At 31.9% G+C, this 13087-nt stretch overlaps 1 protein-coding gene across 2 annotated transcripts in view; it reads right to left on the bottom strand.

The window, feature by feature from the left end:
- The window catches only part of CSMD1 (CUB and Sushi multiple domains 1), a 2563917-nt gene that overhangs the window by 525602 nt on the left and 2025228 nt on the right, over nt 1-13087 (bottom strand). The window lies entirely within an intron of this gene.

Here is a 13087-nt window from a genome sequence, read left to right as displayed (position 1 = left end):
CTGATTCTTTTTGTACAGCAAAATAATGTTTTGGTCATGTATACTTATTGTGTATCTAGGTTATATTTTAATATATTTAACATCTACTGGTCATCCTGCCATTTAGGGGGGGGTGGGGGGGGTAAGAGGTGAAAAATTGGAACAAGAGGTTTGGCAATTGTTAATGCTGTAAAGTTACCCATGTATATATCCTGTAAATTAAAGGCTATTAAAAAAAAAAAAAAAAAAGAAATGATCCAACCATTCTGTAGGGCAATCTGGAATTATGTGCAAATGGCTATAATTCTGTGCATACCTTTTGACCCAGCACCACCATTACACATAGTAAAGGAAGGAAAAGCACCCATATATGCAAAAATATTTGTAGCAGCTCTTTTGAGGTAACAAAGAATTGGAAAATGAGTAGATGCCTATCAATTGGGGAATGCTAAACAAGTTGTAGTATATGAAGGTAATGGACAGTAATTGTTCTATAATAAATGACAACCAAACTGATTGTAGAAAGACATGGAAAGATTTACATGAACTGATGCTAAGGGAAACAAGTAGAAACAGGAATGCATTGTATACCATAACAGCAAGAATATGTGATGATCAGCTATGAAAAACTTGGTTCTTCTAAGTGATTCAGTGATTTAAAGCAATACCAGTAGCCTTTGGACAGAAAATGCTATCTGCATCCAGAAAAAGAACTATGGAGACTGAATGTAAATCAACACATGCTATGTTCATTTCTTTTTTCTGTTTTTTTTTTAATCTCTCCTTTGTATTTCCCTTTTGCTCTGATTTTTCTCTCCCAATATGATTCATAAAGCAATGTTAATTAAAGTTTATTAAAATTAATTAAAGTTAAAATTAAAATTAAAAAAAGAAATGTTTCTTGATTAATGATAATGCTTTCTTCTGTGTTTTTTCCTGTCTGATCTGTCTCTTTTGCTGGATCTTTATACAGATTATGTCTGCTATAGCTGGTTATTTCCCAAGGTTTTGTTCTAAATTTTCTTTTTTTCTTCCTGCCTATTTCACTTGGTGCTCACTGAATCCATACATTCAATAATCATTTCTGTACAGATAATTTTCAAAGTGTTTATATAGTCTTAAATTTTCTCCCAAGATCTCTAGTCCTGCCTTTCCAATTATCTACTAGACAACCAGAACTATATAGATTATAGTCTTAACCTCAAAATGCCCAAACTGAACTCATTATCCCCCCTCCCCCACCAAGTGCCTCTTCTCTCCTTCACAAATTTCCTACTTATGTTGAGGACACCATCATTCTTCCAGTTATCTAGGCACACAATTTATCTCCTCAATGTCTTTCATCATGCATATTTAATCAATTGTAAAATTCTGTGGATTTTACCTTTATAATATCACCATTATATAGATCTTTGTTTCTTCTGACACTGTAATTAAGCTATTACAAATCCTTATCACATCAGCTCAGGATTATTGTAATAACTTATTAATATAGCTATCTCAATTTAGTTCGTCATTCATTCAGCTACTAAAGTGATCTTCCTAAAGCCCAGTTCTTCTCATATAATCCAAACCTCAATAAAGTCTAGTTGTTCCCTATTTCCATCAGGATCAAAAATAATATCCTCTATATGCTTTCTGTCTTCGCATTCCTACACCTTGCTCACAACCATATACTTTATAATCCAGTCTCACTGTCCTCCTTGGTGTTCTTTGAAAAACAGAAATCCTACTTCTGTACATTTTCACTAACTGTCCTACATACCTAAAAGGCTTTCTTTCTCACATTCCTCATTTTTACCCTCTACCTTTCTGTTTTCCTTCAAATATTAACTAAAATTCTACATTCAGTAAGAAGCTTTTCTAACATTTCTTAATTCTAATGCTTTCTCTTTTTTGATTACTTCCATTTTATCCTATATATTTTATTTGTACATAGTTGTTTGCATATTATCTCAATTTTAGATCATAAGATTTTTGAGAGCAGAGACTGATTTTACTTTTTTGTTTTTGTATTAGTAGAGCTTAGCACAGTTCCCAGAAGTTATATGCTGCTTAATAAATGCTTGTTAATATGGCTTGATTTTATTGAGTAAAAGAACATTGAATTAGGATTCCAATTCCTGGATTCTAATATTGGGTATACTAATCATTAGTAATGAGACTTTAGAAAAGGCATTTAACCACTGTCAGCTCCAATTTCTTTAACTCCAAGATGAAAAATATGTACTAGCTAATCTTAAAATTTTATCCTTTTCTAATTTTGGAAAGAGTTAAGAAAAAAGTCCAAGATTGTATGACTTAATGAGTCTATACATTTAGATTTCCTTTTTGAGCAGAGAGAAATGAACTGCCGCTGAAAAAGATGCCATCTGGAAGATTCTCATATTTTTTTTCAAAAGTGCTTTGCATTTAGTAATCAGCATATACAGGTCCATCACAAGTATTATTTAAATAAGACAGGAAATTCATGCATGAAATTATATAGTTATCCTCAATAAAACTTATTAAGCTAGTCTAGGTTAACAAAAATATGATTATAAACAAATCAAAATATCAAACAAAAGCAAAAAATTACATAAAATTCATTAGAACACAAAATATCCTCTATGATCCTAGGCACTCATCAGTATCATCTCTTGCAATTTCCAATATTAGCAACTATGTTATTTTCTTCTAGGATAAGCAAAATAAATATAAAATTCAAAATTAGTAGCTATCATGCTAAAATAACTTTTTATCTGTCCAGAATGAGATTTATGTAAATAGATGGACGTTTTTGTTTGCTTTTTTGTTTAAATTTTAAAATCCTCTACCAGAGAATCAGTATAAATCAAGGGAAGGTACTCTGGAAGTACACTCTCATGGAGAAGAATATCAACTAGCAAATCATGGAACTTATTCCCCACTAAACACTCAAACCATAGATTTATCCATAGTGAGACACAACTTTAGATATTTCTGAGAATGATTTTTAGAAAGCTATTAATTAATAGTCTTAGTTTTTAAAATGTGCACATATTGAAAAAGAGAGCCATGAAGGAGCAAATGTCTATGTTGTAAAACTGGTAAGTGAAAGTAAGAGGAAGGAGAGATTCCAGCCTGATAAATACTGATATTTTTGGCAGTGGTGATTTGACTAAGGTAACTCAAATTTCAATTGACTTATATCATCAGTCATAAATAGTATGATATTTATTTATCCCTTTCTGTCTCAACATCTCCACAGCAGCATCTTCAATTCCCAGGCCAGAGATTATACTCATGTCTTGCTTTCCTAATTGGTGAATGCTTCCCTTGGAACATTATTTTAGGAAAAGCCTTAATCTTATTTCACTCCCTTCCCTTCTCTCTTTCTACCTCATCTACAACCTCATCTACAATCACATAGCGACTGCTAGGTTATCCTTCACTACTGTTTCTCATCCATTCAGTTCTGGATTCTTGAAAAATGATCACATGAGCTCTGGCATTGTTCTTGGCTTAAAGTATATTAATCTACTAATAGCACCACTCATACTCCCCAAAACTGAACTAAAATGCTCCTTCCTAGCTACCTTTGTGTGCTCTTTTTTGCATTAAAATGTGAACTCCTTGAGCTTTTCTCTACTTATCTCCTTCCCTTCACTTCCATCTTTTCCTCCCTCTCTCCTTCTTCCCTTCCTCCTTAACTTTCTTCCTTCCTTACTATTTAATATTTAAGGAACATGCCATGTTGATATGTGATTGGAGCCTTTTCTAAATAATGAGACATAATTAGACAAAAACTTTTATTCAAAGCACATCTTATATATACACATAGACATACTATAGTATGTCTAACCCATTCCTGATGTACTAATTTCTAAACTACTTGGTATTCTATTAAACACTTGAACTCACCTATACATACAGACACACACACACACAGTTTTTTCACATACACATACACACATACTATAAAAGTTGCACTTGAAAGCTGTTTTAATCATCATTTAGTATGGTCTTTCCATATGGCTGTAAAGAGTCCTTATAATTGATGCAGAGGGATTAACTTCTTTTCCCATTATTACATATTTGGAAATATACATATTTCCAAATATGTAAACTCAGATAAGAAGACACACCCACCAGAATGGGGACCTAACTTCCTTTCCAGAAATACACCAAATTCTCCTTATAGTAAAATAGTATAATTGATGGAAAAAGAGGATTGCTTTTTTGTGTATTTGATTTTTTTTAAGTTAGTTGGGAAATAAACAGTAAGGATGCAATTTATTAGGAAGGAATGAAAAGTCTAATATATTTTTGGTCAGTTTTCTATATACTAAAACTGTTTATGTGAAGACATTTCCTATGGACATTTCAGAAAGGAGGGCCACACATATATTTGTATGTAATTTGAATTTCATTTAGTTCTTCCAACACAAATTAGTCTATTCTAGGAAATTTTTCAAGTAACAGTTACATTTTGTGATATCCTTAAGGCTATAATTTCTCTTTTCTATTCCTAACATTTGACTCCTCTCACTCCCCTTCAGAAGATGCCTTTAGCACAGAGGAGCAAAGCACATAGAATAGAGAAAATCAGAAGGAGAGCCAAGGGCATCTGGAAATTTTTGCCAGTGTACTAAGAGCAGAGCCAATTTGGAGAAGATTCTGATATTCAGGCATTGAAAAAAAAAGTATATTTGAAAAGAAAAGATACTTGCAAAGGTTTCTTTTCCTTCTGCAACACTTAAAACTAGAGACAGTTCTGCACTATCATTCTGATTTCCCAATTCTTGAATTGTTCATAGACCAACCTAATCATTAATCATTAAAAATGGCAGTGCTATATGGTCAGTAGACTTGTCTATTTATTTGTTTCCTTATTTATTGATTACTTTTTAATACAGTTTTGGTATTTTCGCCCTCAACATTGCACAAAAATCATGAGAGACAACATGGCCCAGAGGATGGAATTCTGTGTTCTGAATAAGGAAGATCTACCTTGAATTTCTACCTCTGAAACTTATTTGCTATGCACAATGGCAAATCACTTACTCTCTATGCACCAAGGTAACTCCCTAATGCTAGGACATGGCTAGATTAAAACCTATATTACTTAATTTCCCTGCTATGAAGAAATCACAGGTTATCTGTGTATTCCCAAATCAAATAGTAGAATAAATTCTCATAACTTTGTTTCACTATAAAGAGCAATGGATTTTTCAAGGCAGGCTTATCTTGCTGATATGTCTTTTTTCCCACTTAAAGCCAAAATGGTTATACACTTGGTATCAAGGGACTATGTGCAAAATAAAGTAATGATGACATAGCTAACATAGGCAACTCAGTGATGGCTAACTGAAGCTATTGTAGATTCTTCTTATTCAGTCATTCAGTCATGTCTGACTCTTTGTGACGCCATGGATTACTGTCTTTGGGTTTTATTTTTGGTAAAGATATTAGAATGGTTTACCATTTCTTTTTCCAGCTTCTTTACAGATAAGAAAATGGAAGCAAATAGCATTTAATGACTTGCTGAAGGTCACATAACTAGTAAGTTTCTAAGATTTGATTTCAACTCGGGAAGATGATTCTTTCTGACTCCAGACCCAGCACACTATGCACTGTGCTGCCTCGCTGCTTCATATTATAGATTCTGAATTCGTGCAAAATCCCCAACCATTGTAAAAATCAGGTTTGTTAAAAACTTTCCCTCACTTAAAAATTTCCTAATGAGGTAGAACAGATTCAATGTGTAACAGAAGGCTCTTTTTGAGAAAGTGGTTCATATATTTACAAGAATGAAATTTCAGATAGTAACAAAGGAAAAATAAAAAAAAAAAAACAAGGAATATGTGATGACGGATTCTCTGGCTTCCCAAATCTAGTATCCATTCAATTAAGCAAGACTTTATTTACTATCTACTGTGCATAACCCACCCACTTTGCTTATTATTAGGTGTATAGGGACAAAAAAATTAAATGAAATCCTTTCTAAACTCTAGGTACTTACATTCTATTACAAGGATTTAAAAGATACATAAGTAAAAGCAAATGGAAGTGTATTTTTGAGAATGGTGTCAATACTTAGAATTGTACTTTGAATGAAACTAGGTCTTCTACTAATTATGATATGACAACTCATATTTTTATATATTGCTTTGAGCTTTGCAAAATAAATAATTTAGACATATATATAGCCATATTCATATATATGTATGTATAGATTTTTTTTCATTTGATACCACAAAATAGAGATAAGGAGGGATTGCATTTCAGACATGAAGGACCAATAAACTATAGCACAGAAGCAAAAGATAGATGATCTCAAATTATGGGAATAATTTAACAGGCCATATCAAAAGGAATGAATAGTATATAAAAGAAAAAGATATTAAATATGGATGCAAAAGTAGTTGAGAGCCATATTAGGCAGGACTTTAAATTCTATGGTGAAGATTTTGTGTTTTATTTTGGATGCCCTAAATAGCTACTGTGTAAAATATCAATGTGTCCCATAATTATTATTAATTTTTCTAATTATTACAAGTAGGGTTCCCTGCTCCTTTTAAAGAGATCTCATCATAACGTGTATTTGCATGGAATATTGGGCTCATCTATACCTAAAGGCAGCTCACCTTAAGATCAATGTGGTAATTTTATTCACTCCTCAGTCATCTTGTTCTCAAATTGAATACACAAAAAGAGTTCGATGAAAGTTTATTTTAGTTTATTTACTAATATATATCAGATTATATTTTACACAAACACAGATAGTAAAGTTATATTATCCATGATATTGTAATATTGGGAGATTCAGACTAATCAATCACTTTGGCTAAATGCTAACTACTTGGAGAAATGCCTGCTTAGACTGAGTTTGGTATTTGATAGGTTGGTATAAGAAAGAGCTTACAGAAGCTCTTATTATTCACATATACAAGGTTTAGATAGGTTAAATCCTTCCATTTTAGTCATAGATCCCTATCCCTTGATTACAATTCTCTAAGGAGAAAAAAATTATTAAAATTAAATTTAATTTAATTAAAAACTGTTAGAATTGGGCCAGCTAGCTAGGGAGTACAATGGATAGAGAACCAGCTCTGAAATCAGGAGGACCTCAGTTCAAATCTGGCCTCAGATACTTAATACTTCCTAGTTGTGTGACCTTGGGCAAGTCACTTAACCCTAATTGCCTCAGCAAAAAAAAAAAAAAAAAAAAAAAAAATTGTGAGAATTGTAAAGCCCTTAATAGTCATTAGATGTCTTTGATATAGTAGAAAGAGTTCTGAATCCGAAGTCTGTAAATTTTGGGTTAGAATGCATGTTGTTCCACTTGCTACCTTTTTTTTAATTTGGACCAGTCATTTTAGATTTTTTAGGGATGAATTGGACTAATAGTATCAAACTCAAATAAAAATCGATAACTACAGCCCACATATTGTATTAGAAAATTTGCAGGCTGCATGTGTCAGAAGGAAATAAATTTGATACCTCCAGATTAGATAATATCTGAGGTTTATTCCTTTCAGCTCTAGGTTGCTAATCCTATGATCTATTCAAACTTATATCTAAGTAGATACTTTTCTTCCAAGATTCTTATCAAGTGCTTGTTTATCTTCATGGAATTTCAAAGCTAAAAAAAAAAAACCCACAGATGATATCTAGTACTACTTATAGGTGTTTTGGCTGAAAATGTCTTCTATATCCTCTAGCCTTTATATTTACCTTAACTAAAGGGGCATTTGTGACCTTCCCTAGTTGACTTCTAATTTATAAAAGCTTTAATAATTAGGATGATTGTTTTCTTTACATATGGACAAATTCTTCCTCTTTACATATAACTGTAATTTTTTTTTCTTAAAACTATTCTATAACTTCCATTTTTAGTAATGAGAAATCAGACCCAGAAAGATTAAATGACTTACTTAGTGTCACACATTTATGGTCAGAGGCATTTCAGCACTAGTTTGCATTATGCTGCCACTTGTATTGGATGTCAAGTATATAGTTGGTCATTATGGAATCATTTGTTTAAGTCAACTTTTTAATAAATTCTTTAAAAATAACATCAGTAAGTCAATCAAAAATATGAAATACTTAATAAGTGGCTAGAACTATGAGGACTGTCAAATAAAAAAACAAACAAACAACAAAATATCCTATTTACTGAAAGAAATCTATCTAGAAAGATAATAGTAATATACCCCACATAAAATGTTAAATAATTCCTAACAATGATAGTCCTGACTCTAAGGTTAATAAGCACTCATAGACTACAGATCATAGATTTGGAGCTAGAAAGGATTTTTGAGACTATCTAGCCCAAATCTTTGATTTTATAGCTGAAGAAACTAATGTCAAGAGAGGTTAATTAATTTGATCAAGGTCACAGAGGTAATAGTGGCAGAGTCAAGATTTGAACCCAAAATCTCTGCCTCAAAATGCAAAAGAAATTCCATGGCCCCATGTGGAAAGAAAAATAAAGAGGGAGCTGAAGTAGCATATTTAATAGTTAACCTTGTCTGACAAGACTACCAGAGCATTACATATGCATAAATACAGATTAGGATGGGCTTGTTTCAAATCAGAGCTTTAAGATAGCATTATATCATTTGCTTTTTCAGGCCATTATAAAAATATATCAAGTGGTGAGATAAAGTGATGACTTTCACATGCTTCCCAAGTTGAAAGAAATAATGAATTTTTTTTCTTAGCACACACTCTAAAACATCATAGGAAGAACCTGAGCTTTCCTTCTTTCACAAGTCTTCAGGAAAAGTCTAAGATCAAAATAACTGTGACTCTGCTTCAGCAGGTGTTTTGTCTGTACATTCTCAATGAAAAGGTGAAAAAGGAAAGAGAATTGAGTGTCTCAAAGTAGCAATCTTTATAATATATTCATATCTAAAGAGGAAGATGTTATTTTTTCAGCTTTAAAAGGCTGTTTCCATTTTTAGCTGTTTCAGGAATCAGAAATATTCATGTAAAATTCAAAATAATGAAGAAAACTAGAATTATTCCTCAGATAGCCAATGTTTGGAGAAAACATCATATAAACAAAATCATTTATTGCAAAATTTTGAGATTTAGTCTTATGATAAAATATATTAAGTTTAAATTTCACTTAAATAAAGGGAGATAAACACGTCATTACTATGGGCATCCTTATAGTCTTGATGTATTAATCTCTTGACATGAAGGTATATATATTTTTTCCTTAAAATTTTTTTGAACAGAAATATGATTCATTGGCACAATAAAATCTTCAAAAGGATCATTCTTAATTTTGAAAAAATTGCCTGAAGCATTGAGAAGTTAAATAACTGGCCCAGAGTCCCATAGCCAGTATTAGTTAAAGAGAGAACACAAACCCAGGTCTTCCTACTGAAATTGGTTCTCACAGTATAGCACATAGTTTTTCTTTATATTTATTTATTTATATTTTAAATTTGCATTTAAGTGTGAATGTTTATTTTCCAATGTAATGTAAGCCCTTTAAGTGTAAAGACTATTTCATTTTAAAATTTAGGTCCTCAGGGCTTAGCATAATATCTGGAACATAGTAGAATGTTAATAAATATTTCTCAATTGCTTGGTTGATAAAATAACAACAGCATTTATCTATCAGCATGTAGATTAAGAAGTCACTTAACCATGATATATTGCTTTCTCTGTTATCCCCTATATATCTAAAAAGAAAGTTAAAAATTCAATTGGTCATTTGATTATTATGTCTACCAATATCTACAACAGGTAGGATTTCAAAATTATAGATGTTGATATCGTACTCCCCAAAATCTTTGTAAAATTGAATTAATGATTATCTATTTATTTTCTTCATAGTTTATATGTCTTGGTCTTTTTCAGTTATAACTTTAGGAATTAATTTATTTTTAATTTCAAGTTTTAGCCCATTAGAGAAACTGAGAAATCAATCCTTTTATGTTCTTTAAAAATAATTCCATGTTTCTTTTTTGAATGATATTATGCATATATTTTTTTCTTTTCATATATTCTTTAACTTCTCTTAGTTTAGGGAGGAAGTACAAAATTTTTATCATCATATGACTTTATTTTATTATATTATTATTATTATTGCTGAGGCAATTGGGGTTAAATGACTTGTCCAGGGTCACACAGCTAGAAGTGTTAAGTGTCTGAGATCAGATTTGAACTCAGGTCATCCTGACTTCAGGGCTGATACTCTATCCACTGCACCATCTAGCTGCCCCTATTATATGACTTTTTGACATGATATAATGAGGTTGCAAATGACAGGAAAGAATAATCTCAATCAAATTCAAATTTCTCTGAATTCAAAACAAAGATATTGGGTGATAATGTAATAGTACTTTATGAACTATATACTAATTGTGTGCAACAAATTCAGGGAATGATATCAAGGTTTTGTATGACAGGAAAAAAAGTAGCTTGTTGACAGAGGAAGGAGAGATAATGGATGAACAAAGTGAGAAGAAAAAAAGAAATCCAAATGGAACTTTCATCAATTTATCAAATTACAAAGATGGAGCAAAACAAAGTATCATGCAAAGACTTCTCCAACTTTGCTATTTTAGTTTAGCTGTTATCAGTGAAAGGCATAATGTTTGAAAAGATTAATGAATGCAACCTTTCAAGGTTGCTGTTCTTAGCTGTTTAGGAAGGCAAAAGCTTTCAATGGTTAATAAAGATAGGTATTTTTTTATTTTATCAGCAAGGTTAACTCATTTATATTTCTAAAGTTCTGTAAACAAAAAGTTAGATTTCCACTACAAACAATTTTTTTTTCTTTTTCTTTTTTTCTTTCTTTCTTTTTTTCCCTTAAGGCAATTGGGGTTAAATGACTTGTCCAGGGTCACACAACTAGGAAGTGTTAAGTATCTGAAATCACATTTGAACTCAGGTTCTCCTGACTTCGGGGCTGGTGCTCTATCTACTGTGCCACCATGCTGCCCCCACTACAAAGGATTTTAATAAACACTGCCCATGTGTACTACAAAAGTGATTTAGGGACCATTATTTTGCTTGGAACTTGAAAGTTTGGATCCTTGCAATAGTATATGGCAATATAGATTTAGAGCTGCAAATAAACTTATAGGTCATCTGGTCCAGTCCTCTTACTTTACATATGAGAAATCTGTGACTCAGAGATGTAAAATGATTTGTAGCACAAATGAGTATTTGTTAATTCTGTTTTTATTCTCTTTTTTTTTAACATGGAGAAATATAATTTTAAAACTTGTGCAAGGCACAAGAACTAAAGACTTATATGAAGAGACAGATAACTCAATTCCCAAATAAATCTCATGTTAAAGCTTTAGATGATGCAATCTCAACTTTAATGAATGAAAATATTATGATTACATTATAATTATTGTACAGCAAGATGTATTGATAGAAAGCTATTTTCAAAGCCAAAAAACCTGGATTCAAGATTTGAGTCTAACACATACTGGCTGAGTCTTGGGCAAGAAAGTTACTTAATCTTTTGGTGCTATAAGAAACTAAGATTTCAATTGCAAGCTGCTTTAGTGGAAGATGTTTCCTCAACCTAGCGTTTCCCAAACCAACAAAATCAAAGCTCCCACCTAAGGGCTGGATAATTATGATACCTCATCTTACATTCACAGGGTCATCACTAAATCCAGAACAATGTATCCATTTGACATTTAGCAGCTAAACAATTAAGACTTATTTTAAATAAGCTCTCTATCTCTGATTTTGTCTCAGTTTCTTTTATAACCTGTATCTTTTTAGAAAGCAATGGCTTTTTCTTTTTGCTTTCATTTATATCTAGCATAGTACTTGGTACCTAATAAGCACTTAACACATGCTTATTTTCTTCTTTTCTTTACTCTTTCTCTTTTTATCTCTTTCTAAGTTATTAATTATTTCCTGCCATCATATCCCAATTAAAATCTTGTTTGTAGGATATTTAGATCCTAGTGGTGATAATTTTATTTTTTTTTATTAAAGCTTCCAATTTTCTCCCCTTTCCCCCACACTCCTCTAGATGACAAGTAGTCCATTAAACATGGTAGGAATATATGTTAAATCCAATATATGCATAAATATTTATGCAATTATTGTGCTGCACAAGAAAAATCAAATCAAAGCAGTAAAGAAGAAGAAGGAGGAGGAGGAGGAGGAGGAGGAGGAGGAGGAGGAAGAGGAGGAGGAGGAGGAGGAGAAAAAATGCAAACAAGCAACAACAAAAAGAGTGAAAATGCTATGTTATGAACTACATTAAGTTCCCATGGTCCTCTCTCTCTGGGTGTAGATGGCTCTCTTCATCACTGAACAATTGGAACTGCTTTGAATATTCTCATTGTTGAAGAGAGCCACATCTGTGATGATAATTTTAAGAGAGGGAAATGATATTCAGTGGATAATTTCTGAAGATAGATAACATCTGTCCATAATTCTCCAACTATTTTCTATTTTTAAGCCTTCAGATTCCAATTATACAATACCAACTTTTAAAGGTGAATATCATGTTCAATTAACTATAACTGATATAACCATGTACTAAAAAGTATATACAGATAAAGCACAATAGTACAGAAAAATAATGCCATATAACATTTAATTTGCCTTTACTTAAAAGAGTATACAAGGGAGGAAGACAAACTGGAGATTATGAAAAAATAGCTAAAGAAATCCCTTATCCTATGAGAGAGAATGGGAATTAAGGGGAATGTAAGGAACAGACCTGTGCAAATTAAAAGAGGTCATACCAAACCTGCAGTAGGAGGGATAGGGGCATAGAAGTTGAAACAACACAGAAAGCTTGTGGGCCAAGCACTATGGATATAACTGGTTAGAGAACTTGTTAGCTAAATGTTATAAAGTGAGGATTGCTAAAATTTTTTTTATGTTGAATACTAACAGACTTAAACAATCTTAGAAATCATTTGGCTGAATTCTCTCATTTGTCAGATGAAGAAACTGACACTTAAAGAAAGGAAATCACTTGCCTAGTGTCACACAGATAAGAGAGCTAGGATTCTAAACTAAGTCTTTCAATTCAAAATACACTGTACTTTGCATTCTTTCCTAGAATTCTTATGCCCACTGGAAAAAATTGTGCCATAGAAAGTTTTAATAGTACAATTTATTTTACAATGTGAATATC

The sequence above is a fragment of the Sarcophilus harrisii genome, chromosome 2, assembly GCF_902635505.1.
Source record: "Sarcophilus harrisii chromosome 2, mSarHar1.11, whole genome shotgun sequence".
Taxonomy (NCBI): domain Eukaryota; kingdom Metazoa; phylum Chordata; class Mammalia; order Dasyuromorphia; family Dasyuridae; genus Sarcophilus; species Sarcophilus harrisii.
This window is presented reverse-complemented; position numbering and strand designations above follow the sequence as displayed.